We start from the raw sequence: 23,252 nt of genomic DNA, 5'->3' as shown, positions 1-23,252 counted from the left end.
AGAAGTGAGCATGCACAGAGAGAGACACATGAAGCAGTGTGCAATGTTGGGGAGAAGCAGAAACTATGTAGTAAAGGGGCAGGGCCCAGAAGGCTCTGTCTCCTTTCTCTGAAAGCCTTGGATATACAGAGGCACTTCAAAAATTCCCTGAGGGATTGACATTTGGCATGTGTTACAACCCTGCTTAGTATGTCCACATCCTATATTGGCATGCCTAGGTTACAGTCACAACTCTCAATTCCAGCTTTATGCTAATATGCACTTTTGGAGGGAGTGATGGCTGAAGTATGTGGGTCCCTGTAACCCACATGAGAGACTCGTATCATCTGGGAAGCAGAGCTGATGGGGTCCTCCATGCAGAGTGGATGAACATAAGGTGTTCCTTTGCTGCAATGTGTGTTGGTGATCTGGAAAATAACACTCCATCATGAACTTTGTATGTCAAACAATGATGCACAACTGAGAAAAGGAGGCCACTGAGGTATTCAGGCATTTTTTCAATTAGTCTATGCTGCTGCCATCCCCACAGGGAAGGGGCCCAACTGGAATAGTCCCAGTCTGGCCACATGGATGCAGGAGGTTTATTTAAATTTTGAAAATTAATTTTATTCACATTAAAGGCACAGTGATCTCTCATCCACTCTTCTCTCCAGATATTCACAATAGCTGGAATTCAGCCAGGTTGTGATGTGAAAACATCAGGTTTTATGAAGTGAAAATCCCAGAACTCAGTGTGGGTGGCACAGACCCAAGTACCTGAGCTATTATATGCTGCCTCCTAGGGTGCACTTTAGTAGGAAGCTGGATTGGAAGTGGAGTGGGACTCAAACCTACTCTAATATAGGATGTGGGTCTCGAAAGAGCCATCTTACATGCTGTTCCCCAATGCTCACCCCTCTGTTATTTTAAGAGGAGCCCTACAACAGTCCAAACCAACTCTCCTGGCCCTGATGGTCATAGCCCCTGAATTTAAGCTGTGCAGACCCTCAACACTCTAGAAAATACCCAAGTACATCCACGCAATGGAGTGTTCACACACTGTGCTGTGCTTGTCACTCGGAACTATGAAGCTAAAGGTGTGCCATCAGGTGCTGTTCTGCCTGACACCTCTTCATCCACTTTCCACAAGCTGATACCACAACTGGCCATCCACATCAAAGTGGTCACTATTAGATGCTGTGTTGAAGGGGGATCCCAAGTTGTCTCATTTCAGATAAACTTCATGTGTTGCTTCAGACACTCCTCAGCACTGATGTGGCTCATCCCCCCAGATAGTCTCCATAGTAGGTCCCTTGGCACAGTAGTTCATACACCCCACCGGCACCTCTGTGGGTGACACTCATCTGTTTACTGGGCTCATAGCCTAGATAATTGTGACCTGTGGGCACTGAATCAGGTATTACTTCATCAGTGTGGTGAACCAGCCTTCTGGGTCATTGGCGAAAAGGAGGACAAGTCCTTAGTATACCTGCATGGTCAACATATTAAGGTGGGACTCTTCCTTTTTCCATGAACGCTGGTATTGTTTCTCCCCACTTCTCATTTACCATTTCTCATCCTTGGTTGGCATGGACAGTCTGGAATATCTCTTCTACACCATGCCTAATGCTTTGTACAGATGGGGTATGCTGATGAAGAGCCTGTGCATTTCCTCAATTACCTCTGCACCATCAACACTCAAGCAAGGCCATAGTAGAATTTGCCTCAGTTAATCACCACATAATGGAAGCATGTGTTTTGAAATTTGTATTTGTAACTTATTGCAGGTGGAAGCCTAACATCCTGCCTCACAATAATAATTCCAACCAGCCTATTTTTACAGGTTAAAAAAAGAAATCATTTTCAGACTGCATTGATTTGCAAAAACGTGATAAAATAATTCTAGTGACATTAGGGTTAGATGTTTAATATGTTGGTAAATTTGTCTAGAGAGAGTGCCTGCCTTATAATTTTGTATTAGGAAGGAAGGCAAGTTAGGGGTGACAACCATAGCATTATGTAGTGAGTAGTAGACAACTTTTCTGTTTGGTTTAACCCTTTGAACTGTCTAACATGGAATAGAAGCTGCTCAAATGTTTGTTGAATGGGTAGAAATATCCAAGGAACCTGGAAGATATGAGAAATACCCAAAAACCTATATTTTTTCAGTGATTTACTGTATACCCAGCTTTGGCTTCATGCTGTGGGAGCCAGTGCTGTGTCTAGGAATACTGATAGCAGCAGCAATTTATTGTGCTTCTTGTGAGCCAAGCATTCTGCACACATTTGTTTTTCATTCTCTCTGTTACTCTGTGAGTTGGACATTGTGGGTTTTTTTATCCATAAGGAAACTGAGGCCAAAAGAGGCCAAGTAGCTGGACAACAAACAGTAAGGTGTTCCCTTAACTCCTGTATTCTAAGGCCTGCTTGGCTCATAAAGCATCCTTTCTTGTGGGAAGTAAACATAATTGGGACAATTACAAATTAGCATGCTAGGGAATAATTGTATAGTATGCCTCTCTTTCTACATATTTGTGTGCTACCAGCATTTCATAAAGTGTGGGGTTTTGTCATGATTAAGTCTGTATGCTTTGAAGTTAGATGCATGGATTGGAATCATTCCTGTGTATGTAAAACTGGACATGTAGCCTTGCATTTAAACATTTATTACAACTTCTTATAAAGTGTGGATAATAAAGGCATCTGCCTCCTTGTTGTGAGGGATGTGTAACTTGTGTAAAATAATTCAGTGTGTGGTAGGCATTGCATCTCAGCATGTTAAGCTACAGCTTGGAATGCTCACATCTCATATTGGGGTGATGCTTTGAGTGCTAGCAACCACCATTAAGCTAGCTATTGATGTACTTGGGAAAGCAGTAGAGGATGGTGCAAGGGCTTGTGTCCTGCCACACCTCTGGGAGGTTTGGATGGAGTTCCTGGCTCTTGACTTTGGACTGATTCAGTCTTAAAGATGGGCACTTGATGATTGATCCAGTGGTTGGATGCTTTCTCCCTCTATTCTCCCTCATCACACTCTCCCCTTTCTCTCTTTACCTCCTTTTTTATCTTTTACTTTGCCTTTTAAATAAATAAAAACAAAATGGTTCAGTGTCTGACAAACTGTGGTTCTCATACAATTCAGTGTCTGACAAACTGTGGTTCTCATACAATGTAAGGTTTACAAAGCCACTGATTTGTATCAGTTTTATTCATCTATCCTACACATCTCAAATGGTGATTTTAAAATAGGTAAACAGTAAGTGTTTAATGAATAATATATTTTAATATGTAAATATCTAGGTCCAATTACATTAGAAAGATCCTCATTCTATTTTCACATGTAAAGCAAGATAGGGATGGACTGAATATGGGGCAACATAAACCCAGAGGCAGAGGGGAACCAGAGGGAATGGAGAAACTTTTGCAAAATGAATTATTGGAAAGTATGCTGGCTAAATAGCTCATTTACATGTTTTCTTACTAGTTTTAGAATGAGTATACTCTCTATGTTTTTCTTGGCAATCACAATATAATGTGACACACATGTTGTGGCAATAGGACTCCATTCTAATGTTGATCCTACAAAGCTGTTTTACTGTTTCTTAGAATTAACACTGCATTCCACCTCACTTGCAATTTTCATTAGAGAGTTGCTATGGAAAATTTCTATACCTCTCAAGAAAGAGTAATACTGACATGTAAGGCCAGGTGCATCACTCAAATCATCCCAATCAGATTTCTCAATGCTTGATATAATCAGAAAACTGTGTTTTCTTAGCTTCTTTGTAAAGTTCACTCATAAACTCAGAAAGAATTTATTGAAAATATGTGTGTCTATCCATGCCTGTAGTGTAACAAGTGTAGTCTATGAATTCAGTCCTGTACTTTAGGAGTTTATAGGATTATTGAATGAAGCAAGGAGCATAATAGATATCTATTTAAAATGTATGATGGCTTTTGTACTTAAAATATGTTCTAGATCTTTCATGTCAGTTAATTGACATTAACTGTTATTTTGCATCCTTGGAACTGCATTATGGAATATTTTCCTTTCATATTTCAAAGTAAACACCACAATTCTCAAAGATGGTTTTGTGATTCTGGTCATTGCTTACAACATGTTGCTGTGAAAATAATAGAATGGTTGCAATCTCATGGTTTTATTGACTGTGGGTTTGGGAGATTCCAAAATGGAGGAAAGAATAAATTGAAATTCTACTGATTTTGCTCTTCATTGGAGCACTGCACAGCATAAAACCACTGCCCTTCCAAGCTTTCTTCAACCACACACCTCATTCTACCAAAGTCTTTTTTTTTGCATAGTCTATAATTCCATTTATACAGAAGAGGCAAATATATATGGAGAGATAGCAGTTTATGACTTACATGGGTCTGCTGGGTAAAATTGGTATAATTGGAGAAAGACTTCAAAAATGCTTGTAAGAACTTTTGGAGTGATGGGACTTCCCTAAAGCTGGATTGTGGTGATGGTTTCCCACCGGTATACTGTGGGGAGCAACTCAGACTAGACTGTTACTCGAATTAAGACTTATTCTATGCATCTGCTCTCCCACAATGTGGCGCTGGGAGAGGAGGAAATAGCTTCTACACAGTTGCCTCCAGTTCAACCAATAAACAGCAGGACCTGCTCCTGATTGGAGGAGAGCAGCGTACTCGGCATGTGGGTAGCAGAGTTGGGATTGGTGGAAGAGGACTATAAAGGAGGTGAGAGACAACATGCACCAGGAACATCTAAGAGGAACACCTGAGCAGCCCCCGAGAGAGCCAGCCGGTGGTGTGCCGCTCCCGCGCGGAAGTGGGGAAAGTGGCAGGGGGAACCGCCCTTCCACAGAGGTGGAAGGGACGGTAGCCAACCCGGGAAAAACCAGCAGCAAACCCGGGGAGGGCCGAGCAGACAAAAGAAGAGCGCAGGGTCCTGTGTTGTTCCTCCGCGAAGAGGGGGAGCAACAGTATACATTTACCAAAAGTCATTGAACAGTATTGTTAGAATGTATGATTATTTTATGTATGTGATATACACAAATTTTAATTTCAATCTAAAAATTAAAACAAATGTATGCACAGTATTTTTACCTTTAACAGAAGAAAGAATAATCAGTGTTTTAATTCTATCTAGACAAGTAGTATAAAATATCAAATCATATTATATAATATATATAAATAATATCTGACAATAATCCTAACACTACTACTAGATATGTGCTGTCTATATGTTAATTTGCTTGATCCAACCTGCCTATGAAGTAAAATAATCATCTTCATTTTACATTAGAAGGGCACTTATCATGGTTTTATATTTTGCCTAAAGTAACACAAATTGTAGTTGGTAGAGGTACAATTTGATTTTTTTTTTGACAGGCAGTGTTAGGCAGTGAGAGAGAGAGACAAAGAGAAAGGTCTGCCTTCTGTTGGTTTACTCCCCTAATGGCCACTATGGCTGGTCCTGCGCTGATCCAAAGCCAGGAGCTGGGTGCTTCCTCCCAGTCTCCCATGCAGTTGCAGGGACCCAAGCACTTGGGCCATCCTCCAATGCCCTCCCAGGCCACAGCAGAGAGCTGGACTGGAAAAGGAGCAACCGGGGCTAGTATCTGGCACCACAACTGGGACTAGAACCTGGGGTGCCAGCACCGCAGGCAGAGGATTAGCCAATTGAGCCACAGCATCAGCCAGTAGAGGTAGAATTTGAATCCTAACAACCTCTAGAGTCTGGCTGGCAATATCTGATAGGATAATACCATGGATTTGCCATGCACTCTTCTACCTCAGAGCTTTTGCCCATTCTGTTTCCTTTAGAAGAACACACTTACACCCCTTTCTTCTTGTAATAACTCTTATTCATTTTTTGAAGTGGAGCATAACTGTTTTCTGGAGTCTTTTTTACCCTCTTTTTTATTTTTTATTTAGTAAATATAAATTTTCAAAGTACAGTTAATGGATTACAATGGCTTCCCCCCCATAATTTCCCTCCCACTCACACCCCTCCCATCTCCCACTCCCTCTCCCATTCCATTCACATCAAGATTCATTTTCAATTCTCTTTATATACAGAAGATCAATTCAGTATATATTAAGTAAAGATTTCATCAGTTTGCACCCACACAGAAACACAAAGTGTAAAATACTGTTTCAGTACTAGTTATAGCATTAATTCACATTGGACAACACATTAAGGACAGATCCCACATGAAAAGTAAGTACACAGTGACTCCTGTTGTTGACTTAACAATTTGACATTCTTGTTTCTGGCGTCAGTAATCTCCCTAGGCTCTAGTCATGAGTTGCCAAGGCTATGGAAGCCTTTTGAGTTCGCTGACTTCAATCTTATTCTGACAGGGTCATAGTCAAAGTGGAAGTTCTCTCCTCCCTTCAGAGAAAGGTACCTACTTCTTTGATGGCTCTGTTCTTTCCACTGAGATCTCACTTGCAGAGATCTTCCATTTAGGTCTTCTTTTTTTTCCAGGTTGTCTTGACTTTCCATGCCTAAAATACTCTCATGGGCTCTTCAGCCAGATCCACATGCCTTAAGTGCTGATTCTGAGGCCAGAGTGCTATTTAGGACATCTGCCATTCTATGAGTCTACTGTGTATCCTGCTTCCCATGATGGATCGTTCTCTCCCTTTTTGATTCTATCAGCTAGTATTAGCAGACACTAGACTTGTTTGTATGATCCCTTTGACTCTTAGACCTATTAGTGTGATCAATAGTGAACTGAAATTGATCACTTGGACTAGTGAGATGGCATTGGTACATGCCACCTTGATGGGATTATATTGGAATTCCCTGACATGATTCTAACTCCACCCTTTGGGGCAAGTCCGATTGAGCATGTCCCAAATTGTACATCTCCTCCCTCTCTTATTTCCACTCTTACATTTAACAGGGATCACTTTTCTTTTTTTTCTTTTTTTTTAACTTTTATTTTATGAATATAAATTTCCAAAGTACGATTTATGAATTACAATGGCTTCCCCCACATACCGTCCCTCCCACCCACTACCCTCCCCTTTCCCACTCCCTCTCCCCTTCCATTCACATCAAGATTCATTTTTGATTATCTTAATATACAGAAGATCAGCTTAGTATACATTAAGTAAGGATTTCAGCAATTTGCTCCCACACAGAAACATAAAGTGAAAAATAATAGATGATGTTTTTTAAATGATGATGAAATCAGATCAGACCTATTGTCATGTTTAATCCCAGTGAGAGTCAAGTTGGGAGTTGATAATTTCTTTTTTGTTTTTTTGTTTTTTTTTTTTTTTTACAGAGGATCAGTTTAGTATACATTAAGTAAAGATTTCAACGGTTTGCACACCCATAGATACACAAAGTGAAATATATTGTTTGGGTACTTGTTATAGCATTACATCTCAATGTACAGCACATTAAGGACAGAGATCCTACATGAGGAGTAAGTGCACCGTTACTCCTGTTGTTGACTTTACCAATTGACACTCCTGTCTATGGCATCAGTAATCTCCCTATGCTCCAGTCATGAGTTTCCAAGGCTATGGAAGCCCTCTGAGTTCTCCGATTCTTATCTTGTTTAGACAAGGGATCACTTTTCAGTTAAAATTTAAACACCTAAGAATAATTGTGTGTTAATTATGGAGTTCAACCAATAGTACTAGAACAAATCAAAGAGAAAATACTAAAATGGATATAGTATTACATTGTACATCAACAGTCAGTACAAGAGCTGATCAAGTCATTGTTTCTCATAGTGTCCATTTCACTTCAACATGTTTCCCCTTTGGTGCTCACTTAGTTGTCGCCGATCAGAGAGAACATATGATATTTGTCCCTTTGGAACTGGCTTAATTCACTCAGCATATTGTTTTCCAGATTCCTCCATCTTGTTGCAAATGACCGGGTTTCATTGTTTTTGACTGCTGTAGAGTATTCTATGGGGTACATGTCCCATAATTTCTTTATCCAGTCTACTCTTGATGGGCATTTGGGTTGGTTCCAGGTCTTGCCTATTGTGAATTGTGCTGCAATAAACATTAGGGTGCAGACCGCTTTTTTGTTTGCCAATTTAAATTCCTTTGGGTAAATTCCAAGGAGTGGGATGGCTGGGTCGAACGGTAGGGTCATATTCAGGTTTCTGAGGAATCAACAGACTGACTTCCATAGTGGCTTAACCAGTTTGCATTCCCACCAACACTGTGTTAGTGTCCCTTTTTCCCCACATCCCCTCTAGCATCTATGGTTGGTAGATTTCTGAATGTGAGCCATTCTAACCGGGGTGAGGTGAAACCTCATTGTGGTTTTGATTTGCATTTCCCTGATTGTTAGAGATCTTGAACATTTTTTCATGTGTCTGTGGGCCATTTGGATTTCCTCTTTTGAAAAATGTCTATTGAGGTCCTTGGCCCATCTCTTAAGTGGGTTGTTTGTTTTGATGTTGTGGAGTTTCTTGATTTCTTTGTAGATTCTGGTTATCAACCCTTTATCTATTGCATAGTTTGTGAATATTTTTCCCCATTCTGTCGGTTGCCTCTTCAGTTTCCTGACTGTTTCTTTTGAAGTACAGAAACTTCTCAATTTGATGCAATCCCAAATGTTAATTTTGGCTTTGACTGCCTGTGCTTCTGGGGTCTTTTCCAAGATGGCTTTGCCAGTACTTATATCTTGCAGAGTTTCTCCAATGCTCTCTAATAATTTGATGGTGTCAGGTCGTAGATTTAAGTCTTTAATCCATGTTGAGTGAATTTTTGTGTAAGGTGAAAGGTAGGGGTCTTGCTTCATGGTTCTGCACGTGGGAATCCAGTTTTCCCAGCACCATTTATTGAATAGACTGTCCTTACTCCAGGGATTGGTTTTGGATCCTTGATCAAAAATAAGTTGGCTGTAGATGTTTGGGTTGATTTCTGGTGTTTCAATTCTGTTCCATTGGTCTATCCATCTGTTTCTGTACCAGTACCATGCTGTTTTGATTACAACTGCCCTGTAGTATGTCCTGAAATCTGGTATTGTGATGCCTCTGGCTTTGTTTTTGTTGTACAAGATTGCTTTAGCTATTCTAGGTCTCCTGTGACTCCATATGAATTTCAGCATCATTTTTTCTAGATCTGAGAAGAATGTCTTTGGTATTTTGATTGGTATCATATTGAATCTATAAATTGCTTTTGGGAGAATGGACATTTTGATGATATTAATTCTTCCAATCCATGAGCATGGAAGACTTTTCCATTTCTTGGTATCCTCTTCTATTTCTTTCTTTAAGGTTTTATAATTTTCATTATAGAGATCTTTAACATCCTTGTTAAGTTTATTCCAAGGTATTTGATTGTTTTTGTAGCTATTGTGAATGGGATTGATATTTGCTGTTCTTTCTCAGCCATGGCATTGCCTGTGTATACAAAGGCTGTTGATTTTTGTGCATTGATTTTATACCCTGCTACTTTGCCAAACTCTTCTATGAGTTCTAATAGTCTCTTACTAGAGTTCTTTGGATTCCCTAAAGAATCATATCATCTGCAAAGAGGGATAGTTTGAGTTCTTCCTTCCCAATTTGTATTCCTTTAATTTCTTTTTCTTGCCTAATAGCTCTGGCTAAGACTTCTAGAACTATATTGAATAGCAGTGGTGAGAGTGGGCATCCCTGTCTGGTATCAGATCTCAGTGGAAATGCTTCCAACTTTTCCCCATTCAATAGGATGTTGGCTGTGGGTTTTTCATAGATTGCTTTGATTGTATTGAGGAATGTTCCTTCCATACCCAGTTTGCTTAGAGTTTTCATCATGAAAGGGTGTTGTATTTTATCAAATGCTTTCTCGGCATCTATTGAGATAATCATATGGTTTTTCTTCTTCAGTCTATTAATGTGAACATTGAACCATCCCTGCATACCAGGGATAAATCCCACTTGGCCTGGTTGGATGATCTTTCTGATGTGTTGTTGTATTCTCTTGGCCAGAATTTTTTTGAGGATTTTTGCATCTATGTTCATCAGGGATATTGGTCTGTAATTCTCTTTCAATGCTGCATCTTTTTTTTGGCTTAGGAATTAAGGTGATGCTGGCTTCATAGAAGGAATTTGAGAGGATTCCCTCATTTTTTAAATTGTTCTGAATAGTTTGAGAAGAATTGGAGTTAGTTCTTCCTTAAATGTCTGGTAGAATTCAGCAGTGAATCCATCTGGTCCTGGGCTTTTCTTTGTTGGGAGGGCCTTTATTACTGTTTCAATTTCTGTCTCAGTTATGGGTCTATTTAGGTTTTCTATGTCTTCCTGGTTCAATTTAGGAAGGTTGCGTGTGTCCAGGAATCTATCCATTTCTGATAGATTTCCCTGTTTGCTGGCATACAATTCCTTGTAGTAATTTCTGATGATTCTTTTTATTTCTGTGGTGTCTGTTTTTACATTTCCTTTTTCATCTCTGATTTTATTGATTTGGGTCTTTTCTTTTTTTAGTTAGTTGGGCCAATGTGGTGTCAATTTTGTTTATTTTTTCAAAAAACCAACTCCTCATTTGGCTTATTTTTGTAATATTTTTTGGATTCAATCCTGTTGATTTCTTCTCTGATTTTAATTATTTCTCTTCTCCTACTAGATTTGGGTCTGGTTTGCTGCAGTTTTTCTTGATCCTTGAGATCCATTGAAAGCTTGTTTATTTGGTGCCTGTCCAATTTCTTGATGTAGGCACCTATTGATATAAACTTTCCTCTTTTTTTTTTTAATTTTTTTTTAATTTTTTTTATTTTTTTATTTTTGACAGGCAGAGTGGACAGTGAGAGAGACAGACAGAGAGAGAAAGGTCTTCCTTTGCCGTTGGTTCACCCTCCAATGGCCGCCGCTGCAGCCGGCGCACCGCGCTGATCCGATGGCAGGAGCCAGGAGCCAGGTGCTTTTCCTGGTCTCCCATGGGGTGCAGGGCCCAAGCACCTGGGCCATCCTCCACTGCACTCCCTGGCCATAGCAGAGAGCTGGCCTTGAAGAGGGGGAACCGGGACAGAATCCGGCGCCCCAACCGGGACTAGAACCCGGTGTGCCGGCGCCGCAAGGTGGAGGATTAGCCTATTGAGCCACGGCGCCGGCTAACTTTCCTCTTAACACTCCTTTTGCTGTATCCCATAAGTTGGTATGTTGTGCTGTTATCCTCATTTACTTCCAAAAAGTTTTTGATTTCTCTTTTGATTTCTCCTATGACCCATTGTTCATTCAGGAGCATGTTGTTAAATCTTCATGTATTTGCATATGCCCTAGGGATTCTTGAGTTGCTAATTTCCAACTTCATTCCCCTATGGTCTGAGAAGCTGCATGGTATGATTCTAATTCTTTTGAATTTGCTGAGACTTGCTCTATGGCCTAGTATGTGATCAATCCTAGAGAAGGTTCCATGTACTGCTGAGAAGAATGTAAATTCTTTAAGTGTAGGATGAAAAGCTCTGTAGATATCTGTTAGATCCATTAGGGGTGTAGTGTTGTTTAAGGTTTAGGTCATCACAGTGCTCAGTTTATGTCAATGATAAGTTTATGATGTCAGTTCTTTCGTGTGTTCACAATAAACTGTTTATTATATGACAAAGTTTTGCATATTGCATCTAAATATTAGTTTATGACATCAAAAATTTATGACTTCACATTGATTATGGTATCACAATGGTTTTCTATCATCACAATTGGCTAAAATATCACAATGATGGTTAATACATCAAAATTGATTATGTCAACATTTTTTACTTCAAATTTGATTATGATATTACAATGGTTGATTTATGACAATGATAATTTGTGGCATCTCAACATTAGTTTATGACAACAATGTACTATGACATCACAATTGAATAGGACATCACAATGGTATTATGGCACCACAACTGACTTTGGTATTGCAATGATGGTTATGGTATCAAAATTGATTATGATGCCAAAATGGTTTTTATGACAATACATTATGACATCATAGAGGTAGTTTTATGTCATCAGAATGGTGGTTTATTACAAAATGATTTTCACATCAAAATTTTTATTATAATCCAATGATGTTTAATGATATCAATATTGATGATTTCACGATGGTTCCTTGGTTTTTGACATCACAACATATTGTGATGGCACAATAGGGCATGATATTATTTTTATGGCAGCACAATTGACAAAGATGACACAATGGTTTATGATATGATAATGTTGTTTTATCACATAACAACTGATTATGGCTATACAGACTATCATGGTTTATGACAACCACATTGATTGTGATGACAGTTTTTGGTCATTGTAGCTCAGTTCATAATAGCTAAGATATGGAATCAACACAGGTGTCCATCTACTAAAGACTAGATAAATTATTTTTATATACACTATGGAATACTACACAGTGATTTAAAATAATGCAACAAAATGGATGAAACTGGAAACCATTATACTTAATGAAATAAGCCAGCCACAAGAGGACAAATACCATATTTTCTCCCTGATCTGTGGAAACTAATAGAGTACCTGAAAGGTAATCTATAGAAGTGAAGTTGCCACTTTTAGATGCAATGGTTTTAAACAGCTCTTGTCACAATTGTTAAGGGATAATTTTTTCATACTATTTGTAGAACTCTTATATATTGTAGGGTTAATCTTATGAGTATAAAGTTGAGGGGCTGGTGCTGTGGTGCAGTATGCTAATCCTCCACCTGCAGCACCAGCATCCCCTATGGGCACCAGTTCTAGTCCCAGCTGCTCCTTTTTCCAATCCAGTGTCTCTGCTATGGCTATGGCCTGGGGCTTCGGATTGGTCCAGCTCTGATCATTGCAGCCATTTGGGGAGTAAACCAGTGGACAGAAGACCTTTCTCTCTGTTTCTCCCACAAACTGTTTGTAACTCTATCTCTCAAATAAATATAATTTTTAAAAAACAAAGTTAATTGAAAATAGATCTTTGTAAAAAATAAGAATAAGAATAGGAGAGAGAGGAGGAAGAAGTGTGGGAATGTGAGTGTGAGGGAGGGTAAGGTTGGAATAATCACATTACAGTGTTTTATGACAATATAATGGTCATTTATGACATCAAAATTGATTATGATGGCATGAGGTGTCGCTCCCCCCTTCATGGAGGAACGACACAGGACCCTGGGCTGTTCTTTCGTCTGCTCGGCCCTCCCCGGGTTTGCTGCTGGTTCTTCCCGGGTTGGCTACCATCCCTTCCACCTCCGTGGAAGGGTGGTTCCCCCTAGCCACTTTCCCCACTTCCGCGGGGGAGCAGCATACTGCCGGCCGGCTCTCTTGGGGGCTGCACAGGTGTTCCTTCAGATAGATGTTCCTCTTAGATGTTCCTGGTGCATGTTGTCTCTCTCCTCCTTTATAGTCCTCTTCCACCAATCCCAACTCTGCTACCCACATGCCGAGTACGCTGCTCTCCTCCAATCAGGAGCAAGATCAGCTCCTGCAGCTCAGTCAATCAAATTGGCGAGAGGCAGCTGCGTAGAAGTTGTTACTCCCTTCTCAGCGCCATATTGTGGGAGAGCAGATGCATAGAATAAGTCTTAATTCCAGTAACTTAGTCTAGTCCGAGTTGCTCCCCACAATGAGGTAGCTTTATGTCATCACAATTTGAATATGACAACAAAAAGGTAGGTTTCTGATATTAGAAGGGTGGCTTATCCAAACGAATAGACTGATATCACAATTTTAAAAAATATTTAATTTTTTGAAAGGCAGAAGTAGAGAAGGATATTCATTTCCCCAAGTGGCTAAAATGGCCAAAGCTGTACCAGTTCAAATACAGGAGCCAGATTTATCCAGGTCTCTCACATGGGAACAGGGACCGAGGACTTGGACTGTCCTCTGCTGCCTTCCCAAGCTCATTAGCAGGGAGACAGATTGGAACTGGGGCAGCCAGGATTTGAACCAGTGCCCATATGAAATGTTGTCTTGCCACATGGCAATTTAATCCATTATGCTACAATGCCTGCCTCCACAATTTTTTCTATGATAATGCAAAAAAAGTATATGCCATCAAAATTAGTTATTATGGAACACTGTTTATAAAATCACAACTGATTCACAAAGACAGTTTTACGATAGAAGAATGGTGGGTTTTTTTTTTTAAAGATTTTAATTATTTGAGAGGTAGAGTTACAGATAGTGAGAGGGAGAGACAGAGAGAAAGGTCTTCCATCCACTGGTTCACTCCCCAAATGACTGCAACTCCAGCCGATCTGAAGCCAGAAGCCAGGAGCTTCTTCCAGTCTCCCATGTGGGTGCAGGGGCCCAAGGACTTGAGCCATCTTCCACTGCCTTCCCAAGCCATAGCAGAGAGCTGGATTGGAAGAGGAGCAGCCAGGATTCCAATGGGCACCCATATGGGATGCCGGCACCACAGGAAGATGATTAACATACTGTGTCATAGCGCTGGCCCCCAGAATGGTGTTTTATCACTTAACATTTTATTTCAACATTACTTTTTTTGGCAAAGCAAGGTTATTTGTGACATCAAATTTTATTATGACACAATGTGTGATGATTTAACAAAAAATTTATGAAAGAAAAATGGTAGCTTTATTACATCAAAATTGATTATGACAAAATGATGTTATGACAATGACATATTAAGGGTATGTTTCTGATACCAGAATGTATGATACTATATTATTGTGGCAATATAAAGGGGTTTATTACATCCAAATTGATTATATGGTATAATGTTTATGACATCACAACTAATTATGGCATCAGAAACATTTTTAATATCAGAATTGATTATGATAGAATGTTAGGTTGATATCAGAATGGTAGATTATAACATAAAAATTGATAACAATTTCACAATGTGTCTTATGACAATATCATGATGACACCAAAGTTTATGAAAGAACAATGGTAGGTTTATGATATCACAATTTGTTACAATAGCACATTGGTATGTTTATACTATCAGAACTATAATTGATCATGTATCAACTGGTTATGACAAAATAATGTTTTTTGATAATACAATGGCAATTTATGATTTCAAAACTCATTATGATGTCATAAAATTTGGATTATGACATCACAAATGATTAGGACTTCACAATGGTAGGTTTATGATATCAGAATGAATGTTTATCAGAAGTCAATCAGTTATAACATCAAAATTAACTATGATTTCACAATGTGGATTATCGAATCACAATCATTTAGGACACCAAAATGGTAAGTTTATAATATCAAAATTTATTATGATATCATAACCATATCAGAATCATATCACAGTAGATTTATGAATTCATTAATTATGACATCACAATATATGAGATATGACAACAGATTTGTTGACATCACAATCACAAATGTAAAATTATGGTATCAGAATGATAGCTTATCACAAACCAATAGATTATATCATGATGTTTTATGACAATAAGGGTGGTACATGACATCAAAATTGGTATGAAGGCAGAAAAGATTATATCACTTTTGATGATATCACAAATGTAGGTTTATGATATCAGAATGGTTGTTTACTCAGACCATTTGATTATACTACAATATTATTATGAAAATATAATGTTGATCTATGACATCGCAATTTCTTATGATGGCATATTGTTTTCATTATGATAACACAATTGATTATGATATCAATGACAGGATCATGATAACAGAAATGAGGTTTAACATAACAAACATTATAATCTTCCAATGTGTTAAAAGAAAATACAACAGTGGTTTATGACATCAAAATTGGTAGATGTAGCAAGATGATTGGTTTATAACATCACAATTTTTATGATGGCACAATGGTAGGTTAATGACATAGCAATTGACATCACAATGGTATTGTCGCTCCCCCTCTTCATGGAGGAACGACACTAGACCCTGCGTTGTTCTTTTGTCTGCTCGGCCCTTCCCGGGTTTGCTGCTGGTTCTTCCCAGGTTGGCTGCGGTCCTTCCACCTCCGTGGAAGGGCGGTGCCCCCTGCCACTTTCCCCACTTCCGCGGGGGAGCAGCACACCGCCGGCTGGCTCTCTCGGGGGCTGCTCAGATGTTATCCGGATGTTCCCCTTAGATGTTCCTGGTGCATGTTGTCTCTCCTTTATAGTCCTCTTCCACCAATCCCAACTCTGCTACCCACACGCCGAGTACGCTGCTCTCCTCCAATCAGGAGCAGGATCAGCTCCTGCAGTTTACTGGTCAAACTGGAGGCAGCTGTGTAAAAGTTGTTTACTCCCTTCTCAGTGCCATATTGTGGGAGAGCAGATGCATAGAATAAGTCTTAATTCCAGTAACTTGGTCTAGTCCCAGTTGCTCCCCACAGGTATTTTATATCAGAATCAAGGTTTACCACATAGCAATTGATTATAACATGAAAATTTCTTATGATAACAATTGTGATTAACAGCATCAAAATTAATTCTGATGTCATAATGCTCTGGCTGATTGCATCATGGTACTTTATTACAGCAACAGCAGGCTTTTACATCAGAATTGATTATATTGGCAAAAGGGAATTCTTATGTTATCAGAATGGTGGTTCATCATTTGAAAATTTATTATGATATCATAGTGTGTTTTATGACAGTATGATGATGGGTTATGATGGCACAATGGTAGGACTATGATATCACAATTGATTATGACAGCACAATGCTCATCTATAATACCAGAATCATTTATCACATACCAATTGCTTTTTATTAAGTATTATTTAATGAATAGGGTCTTTATTTTCTATTTCTGCCCTTTTGGAAATGGTTCATTGAGATAAACATTCATTTCCTTTATTTAAAGACTAATCACATGATTTTGGAACACATTTTTGTAGAACTATTCAAGCATCCACTGCTTTTGCAAATGTGTAATACTGATGGTTGAAAATATTTGTACATCTTTTTTATGTTCAGTGTATATTGATATTGAAAATCCATCACTTATCTAACCTGATGAAACATGAAACTCAAGGTATTATTTTATTCAAGCTAATACTTCTAATTAAATAATTCGTTAGGCTTTCATTTACTTTGTAAGAGCTCCATTTTCATTGGCTTTGCCAACATTGGAATTGGTAATTTTTGTGATCCTGGGCCTATGTAATGTAAGAGAGTGGTGTTTAAAAAGTAGTAAGCAGGAGGGAGCATTTGGCCAAGTGGTTAAGAATCCCCTTGAGACAACCTTGCTACAATGGAATGGGGGCGACTGAGTGTTGATTCCATTTCTGTCTTCAACTTCCTGTTAATGCAGACGCTGAGAGGCAGCACAGGAAGGCTCAAGGAATAGGGTTCCTGCCACACACACACAGAATTACTCTCTGCCTTTCAAATGGATACACGAAAACTAAAATATAGAAATATAAAACGTGGAGAAAGTTATGTCTAAAATTATCAGGCTTTAAAAACACACACCTGTATATTCATTAGACAATCGGCTCCTAACACTGCTACACCTGCAGGTCCAATTGGGACTGTCAGATGGACCAACATCAGCGTGACCAGTGCCAGTCCTGCCGGCTCAAGAAGTGCTTCCAGGGGGGTTGTGCAGAAGGAGGGTGAGTGGCCCCCAGCCACGCTGCAGCCTGGGGGGGGGCGTGCGGTAGGTGGGTGAATGGCACCCCAGCCCCGCTGCCTGCGGAAGGAGGGTGAGCGGCCCCCATCCTCCCTGCAGTTCGCCGGTGGGGCCCGGGGTTGGCACCTGCTAACCACAAGACCAGGGCCATTGTACCCTGTACTGGTGCAGGAATCCAATTACAGCTGTGGCCAGGGCCCGGTCCCCCTGCCCAGGCCAGGCCACTGCGTCCTGAAGAAATACACACACACATACACAGACACACACATACATGGACACACACATACATGGACACACACGCACATACACACATTTATTTGGTTTCCGTTGCCCCCACCCCTGCCTCTGTTTGCTTAAGGCAGGAGCCGGGCAGCCTGAGCCCATGGGGACCCCACTCTTGTTCCCTCCCCCAGAAGCCCCGGCCTGGCCCAGGGCAGACACAGTCCAAGCAGCACGGCCCTAAACGCTGATGCCCTGATGCCCTGCAGTTTCTCCAGGCTCCACACGGGGGGTGGGGGGGGCGGCGGTGTTCTCGGGGTAGTGGTGGAGAGGGCGTTTCAGCCTCAGGATAAATGCGCACCCCATACCTGCTTTCTGTCTGCCGGTTCTTCCCAGGGTCTGACTCCAGTCTCTTCCGCTTTCGAAGTCCTCTCCCCTCACTGCGTCTGTGAGGGAAGCTGATAAAGTCGGCTCAGAGCCCCTTGGAAAAGCCACTCCCTTCAGCTTGGGGGGTTCACCTGTGCCCCCTCTTCTCACGTGGCTGATCTGAAATCCCGCTGGCCCGGCCCTCAGGTGGGCCTGACTACAGCCACGTGCTGCACCCCCCACCCCATGCACGGCTTCCCACCCTCATGGATCACAACCCCTTACTTTGCTTTGGAACCCAATGACTTCTCCAGAGACTCTCTTTGTCTTGTGCACTGTTGTGCCCCAGGGTCCCTGCATACAGTTGGCCCTCAGTAAATAGCCCATGGCTTCAGTTGCCACCAGGGTAGCCCTTCCTCCATGGCCAATACTGCTCTAAAGCAGATTTGTTAATTCGGGGGTTGGTGTTAAAGAGGGAGTTGTGGGTGGGATTTGAACCCCACGCCCCAGCCTGGGCTGGAGGAGGAAGAGTTGGGGGTGGGGGTTTGAAGAAGGGGGGGTGAGCAGGTGCAAAGGCCCTGGGGGTAGGATGGGGGGAGGAGTGGTGCAGGCGGGGCTTATAACCAGGGCAGCACTTTTGGGCCCCATTTGACCACTCCTACTGCACAGCTAACCCCCACCCCCCAAAACTCAGCCCCACCTCCAGCCCTAAGTCCCCTCCAGGGCTGGTAATGCGCCCTGCATGAGGCTGGCCCAAGACTGGAGCTCATGGATTTGATCAGGCCAGGTGGGCGGGCTCATTAAGGCTCCTTAATTTGCCCTGCCTGGCAGCCAGCCCTCCCTGCCTCGGTTTCCCTCCTCCCACCTCACCTGCTTTCTATGGGCGAGGCCCCAGCTCCCAGTCCCACCTGGGGAAGACCCCAGGCCCCCTCCCTACCCGGGCTCTCCCGGAGCTGGGGTGGGGGGGACTCTGAGAGATCCTCGCCCTGGCCATCTTCTCCCTGCCCTTCTCTCTCTCCCTCCTGCCGCCCCGCAGCGCTGCAGCGGGGCCGCATCCCGCAGTCGCTGCCGGGCAGCGCTGGCCACCTCCTCTGGCAGCCCTCCTGGCTGGTTGCTGGCGAGAAGGCGGACAGAGGCTTGTTCCCGTGCAGCTGCGGGCGCGGCAGGTGCGAAGGCGGAGACTCGTTCCCAGGCAACCAGTGTGGGAGCTGATGGCACAGCTGCGGGTGTGGCAGGTGCTGGGGGGCGGCGGCAGCGGGGCTGTGCATGGACCAGGTGAGAGCGCTGGCGGCGCGGCTGCTCTTAGTGCTGCCCCTGCCTGCACAGGGCGCCACCGCCGGCCGAGCGCGCGTGGCCCTCCTGGACCAGGAGCAGGTGGACAAGCTGGGCCGCCTGCGGGGGAACTGGGTGGAGTCCTACTGCCTCAAGGTCATGGCCCTCTCGGCTTCTGGGCGCGGGAAGGCTGCAGGAGCAGGCGCAGGTGGCTCTCATGGAGTATTGCGCGCCCAGTACCCGTCCCAGCCGCAGCGCGCCCAGCCCTGCGCTAGCTCCAGGCGCCCCTCATTGCGCAGCTCCACTTGCTGTGCCTGGTGGGCAAGACGCCCACCGAGACAATCACCCGGGACTCGCTGCTGGCGGGCAGCCCCTTCAACTGGCCCTAGGGCTCCGGCCGGTGAGCCGCCGCGTCAAGAAGACGCTCTCTGCTCTGATTTCGGTATCAGAGATTGCACAACACCTGGAAATAGTTTCTTTAAATGTGATGATCGGTCACAACGCAGAGAGGTTAAATGAAAAAGTGTCTAATCACGACCACACTCTTTCTTAGTAACTTCAGGCAGATTTAGCATCTCTACAATATATTAAATAATGGCCAGATATTTCCCAGGAACACCATGTTTTTCTGATGGATTTCAAAATTTCATGGGAAATAGAAGTAGAAGATAAAGTTTATGTTGGTGCATAACATTTGAAATATGTATTTCTCATAATACATGTTTTCCATGAACTTTTAAATAACCCATGTATATATAAATTTCAACATGTTTTGAACCAAAATAAATTTAACTTAATTCCATTTCCACAATCTTTTTAAGGTACGCTTATGTGAGTCAAACAGATGGCTTCGCTCACATAACACAAAGATTGAGGAAATATATCTGTATAAACATGTTTTTGGGGCTGGTGCTGTGGTGCAGCAGGTTAACGCTCTGGCCTGAAATGCTAGCATCCCATATGGCCAGCAGTTCAAGACCTGGCTGCTCCACTTCCAACCTAGCTCTCTGCTATGGCCTGGGAAAGCAGTGGAAGATGGCCCAAGTGCTGCACCCGTGTGGGAGACCCAGATGAAGCTCCTGGTTCCTGGCTTGGGATTGGCGCAGCTCCGGCCATTGCCGCCAATTGTGGGAGTGAACCAGTGGGTGGAAGACCTCTCTCTCTCTCTCTCTCTCCCCCTTTCTCTCTGCCTCTGCTCTCTCTGTGTAACTTTTTCAAATAAATAAATCAATATTTAAAAAATAAATAAGCATGTTTTAGAAAAACAGTGGATATATAAAATATATATCATACATCCTGCTCCGCAAGGATTTTTTTTTGCTTAATAATGTAAATATATTTTATTGCTAAACAGTATGTTTCTTCATATGGATTTATCATATACTATTTAATGAATACTGTACTGTTAGATATTTACTTTTCTATCCTCAAGTTTCCCTAAGAAAAAGTTTCCATAGACCCTTCTGAAACCTATTTTTCCAAAGAAAGATTTTTTTAGGAAGTGCTTATTTGGGACAAGAGTATATAATAAATATAATCTGTAATGCTTAGACTTTTGGTACACATCACCGATTTCTTTTGCAAATTCGCATTCTTTTTTTTTTTAGCTTTTTTTTAACTTTTATTTAATGAATATAAATTTCCAAAGTACGGCTTATGGATTACAATGGCTTCCCCACCATATTGTCTCTCCCACCCGCATCACTCCATTTCCCACTCCCTCTCCCCTTCCATTCACATGAGGATTCATTTTTGATTCTCTTTATATACAGAAGATCATTTTAGCATACATTAAGTAAAGATTTCAACAGTTTGCTTCCACACAAACATAAAGTGAAAAATAATAGATGATTTTTTAAATGATGATGAAATCAGATCAGACCTATTGTCATGTTTAATCCCAGTGAGAGTCAAGTTGGGAATTGATAATTTCTTCTTTTTTTTTTTTTTTTACAGAAGATTAGTTTAGTATACATTAAGTAAAGATTTCAACATTTTGCACCCCCAAAGAAACACAAAGCGAAATATACTGTTTGAGTACTCATTATAGCATTAAGTCTCAATGTACAGCACATTAAGAACAGAGATCCTACATGAGGAGTAAGTGCACAGTGACTCCTGTTGTTGACTTTACAAATTGACACTCCTGTTTATGGCATCAGTAACCTCCCTATGCACCAGTCATGAGTTTCCAAGGCTATGGAAGCCTTTTGAGTTCACCGACTCTTATCTTGTTTAGACAAGGTCATATTCAAAGTGGAGGTTCTCTCCTCCCTTCAGAGAACGGTACCTCCTTCTTTGAAGACCTGTTCTTTCACTGGCATCTCACTCACAGAGATCTTTCATTGAGGGTTTTTTATTTTTATTTTTATTTTTTTTTCCAGAGTGTCTTGGCTTTCCATGCCTGAAATACTCTCATGGGCTTTTCAGCCAGATCGGAATGCCTTTAGGGCTGATTCTGCGGCCAGAGTGCTGTTTAGGACATCCACCATTCTATGAGTCTGCTGAGTATCTCGCTTCCCATGTTGGATCACTCTCCCCTTTATTTATTCTATCAGTTAGTATTAGCAGGTACTAGACTTGTTTATGTGCTTCCTTTGACTCTTAGTCCTTTCATTATGATCAATTGTGAACTGAAATTGATCACTTGGACTGGTGAGATGGCATTGGTACATGCCACCTTGATGGGATTAAATTGGAGTCCCCTGGTATGTTTCTAACTCTACCATTTAGGGCAAGTCAGCTTGAGCATGTCCCAAATTGTACATCTCTTCCCTCTCTTATTCCTACTCTTATGTTTAACAGGGATCACATTTCAGTTAAATTTCAACACTTAAGAATAACTGTGTGATAATTACAGAATTAAACCAGTCATATTAAGTAGAACAGACAAAAAACTACTAAGAGGGATAATGTATTAAGTTGTTCATTAACAGTCAGGGCTATGCTGATCAAGTCACCGTTTCCCATAGTGTCCATTTTACTTCAGGAGGTTTCCTTTTTGGTGTTCAGTCAGTTGTCACCGATCAGGGAGAACATATGGTATTTGTCCCTTTGGGCCTGGCTTATTTCACTCAGCATGATGTGTTCCAGATTCCTCCATTTTGTTGCAAATGACTGGATTTCGTTGTTTCTTACTGTGGTATAGTATTCTAAAGAGTACATATCCCATAATTTCTTTATCCAGTCTACCGTTGATGGGCATTTAGGTTGGTTCCAGGTCTTAGCTATTGTGAATTGAGCTGCAATAAACATTAGGGTGCAGACCGCTTTTTTGTTTGCCAATTTAAATTCCTTTGGGTAAATTCCAAGGAGTGGGATGGCTGGGTCGAACGGTAGGGTCATATTCAGGTTTCTGAGGAATCTCCAGACTGACTTCCATAGTGGCTTGACCAGTTTGCATTCCCACCAACAGTGGGTTAGTGTCCCTTTTTCCCCACATCCCCTCTAGCATCTATGGTTGGTAGATTTCTCTATGTGAGCCATTCTAACCGGGGTGAGGTGAAACCTCGTTGTGGTTTTGATTTGCATTTCCCTGATTGCTAGTGATCTTGAACATTTTTTCATGTGTCTGTTGGCCATTTGGATTTCCTCTTTTGAAAAATGTCTATTGAAGTCCTTGGCCCATCTCTTAAGTGGGTTGTTTGTTTTGATGTTGTGGAGTTTCTTGATCTCTTTGTAGATTCTGGTTATTAACCCTTTATCTGTTGCATACTTTGCAAATATTTTTTCTCATTCTGTCAGTTGTCTCTTCACTCTCCTGACTGTTTCTTTTGCAGTACAGAAACTTCTGAATTTGATGCAATCCCAATAGTTGATTTTGGCTTTGACTGCCTGTGCCTCCCGGGTCTTTTCCAGAAATTCTTTGCCTGTGCCAATATCTTGAAGGGTTTCTGCAATGTTCTCTAGTAA

At 41.5% G+C, this 23,252-nt stretch overlaps 1 long non-coding RNA gene across 1 annotated transcript; it reads right to left on the bottom strand.

Annotated features, from left to right (window-relative positions):
* Window positions 1-18,062: 18,062 nt before the first annotated feature.
* On the bottom strand, window positions 18,063-18,886 carry LOC149120459 (uncharacterized). Its single transcript, XR_016225654.1, has 3 exons — window positions 18,769-18,886; window positions 18,354-18,422; window positions 18,063-18,148 (listed from the first exon to the last, which is right to left on the bottom strand). It is a non-coding gene; the product is annotated as an uncharacterized LOC149120459 (long non-coding RNA).
* Between the last annotated feature and the right edge of the window lie 4,366 nt (window positions 18,887-23,252).

The sequence above is a fragment of the Oryctolagus cuniculus genome, chromosome 19 (assembly GCF_051225735.1).
Source record: "Oryctolagus cuniculus isolate XC-2025 breed Fujian yellow rabbit chromosome 19, ASM5122573v1, whole genome shotgun sequence".
NCBI lineage: Eukaryota > Metazoa > Chordata > Mammalia > Lagomorpha > Leporidae > Oryctolagus > Oryctolagus cuniculus.
The sequence above is the reverse complement of the archived record's forward strand: the minus strand, read 5'-3'. Positions and strand labels throughout refer to the sequence as shown.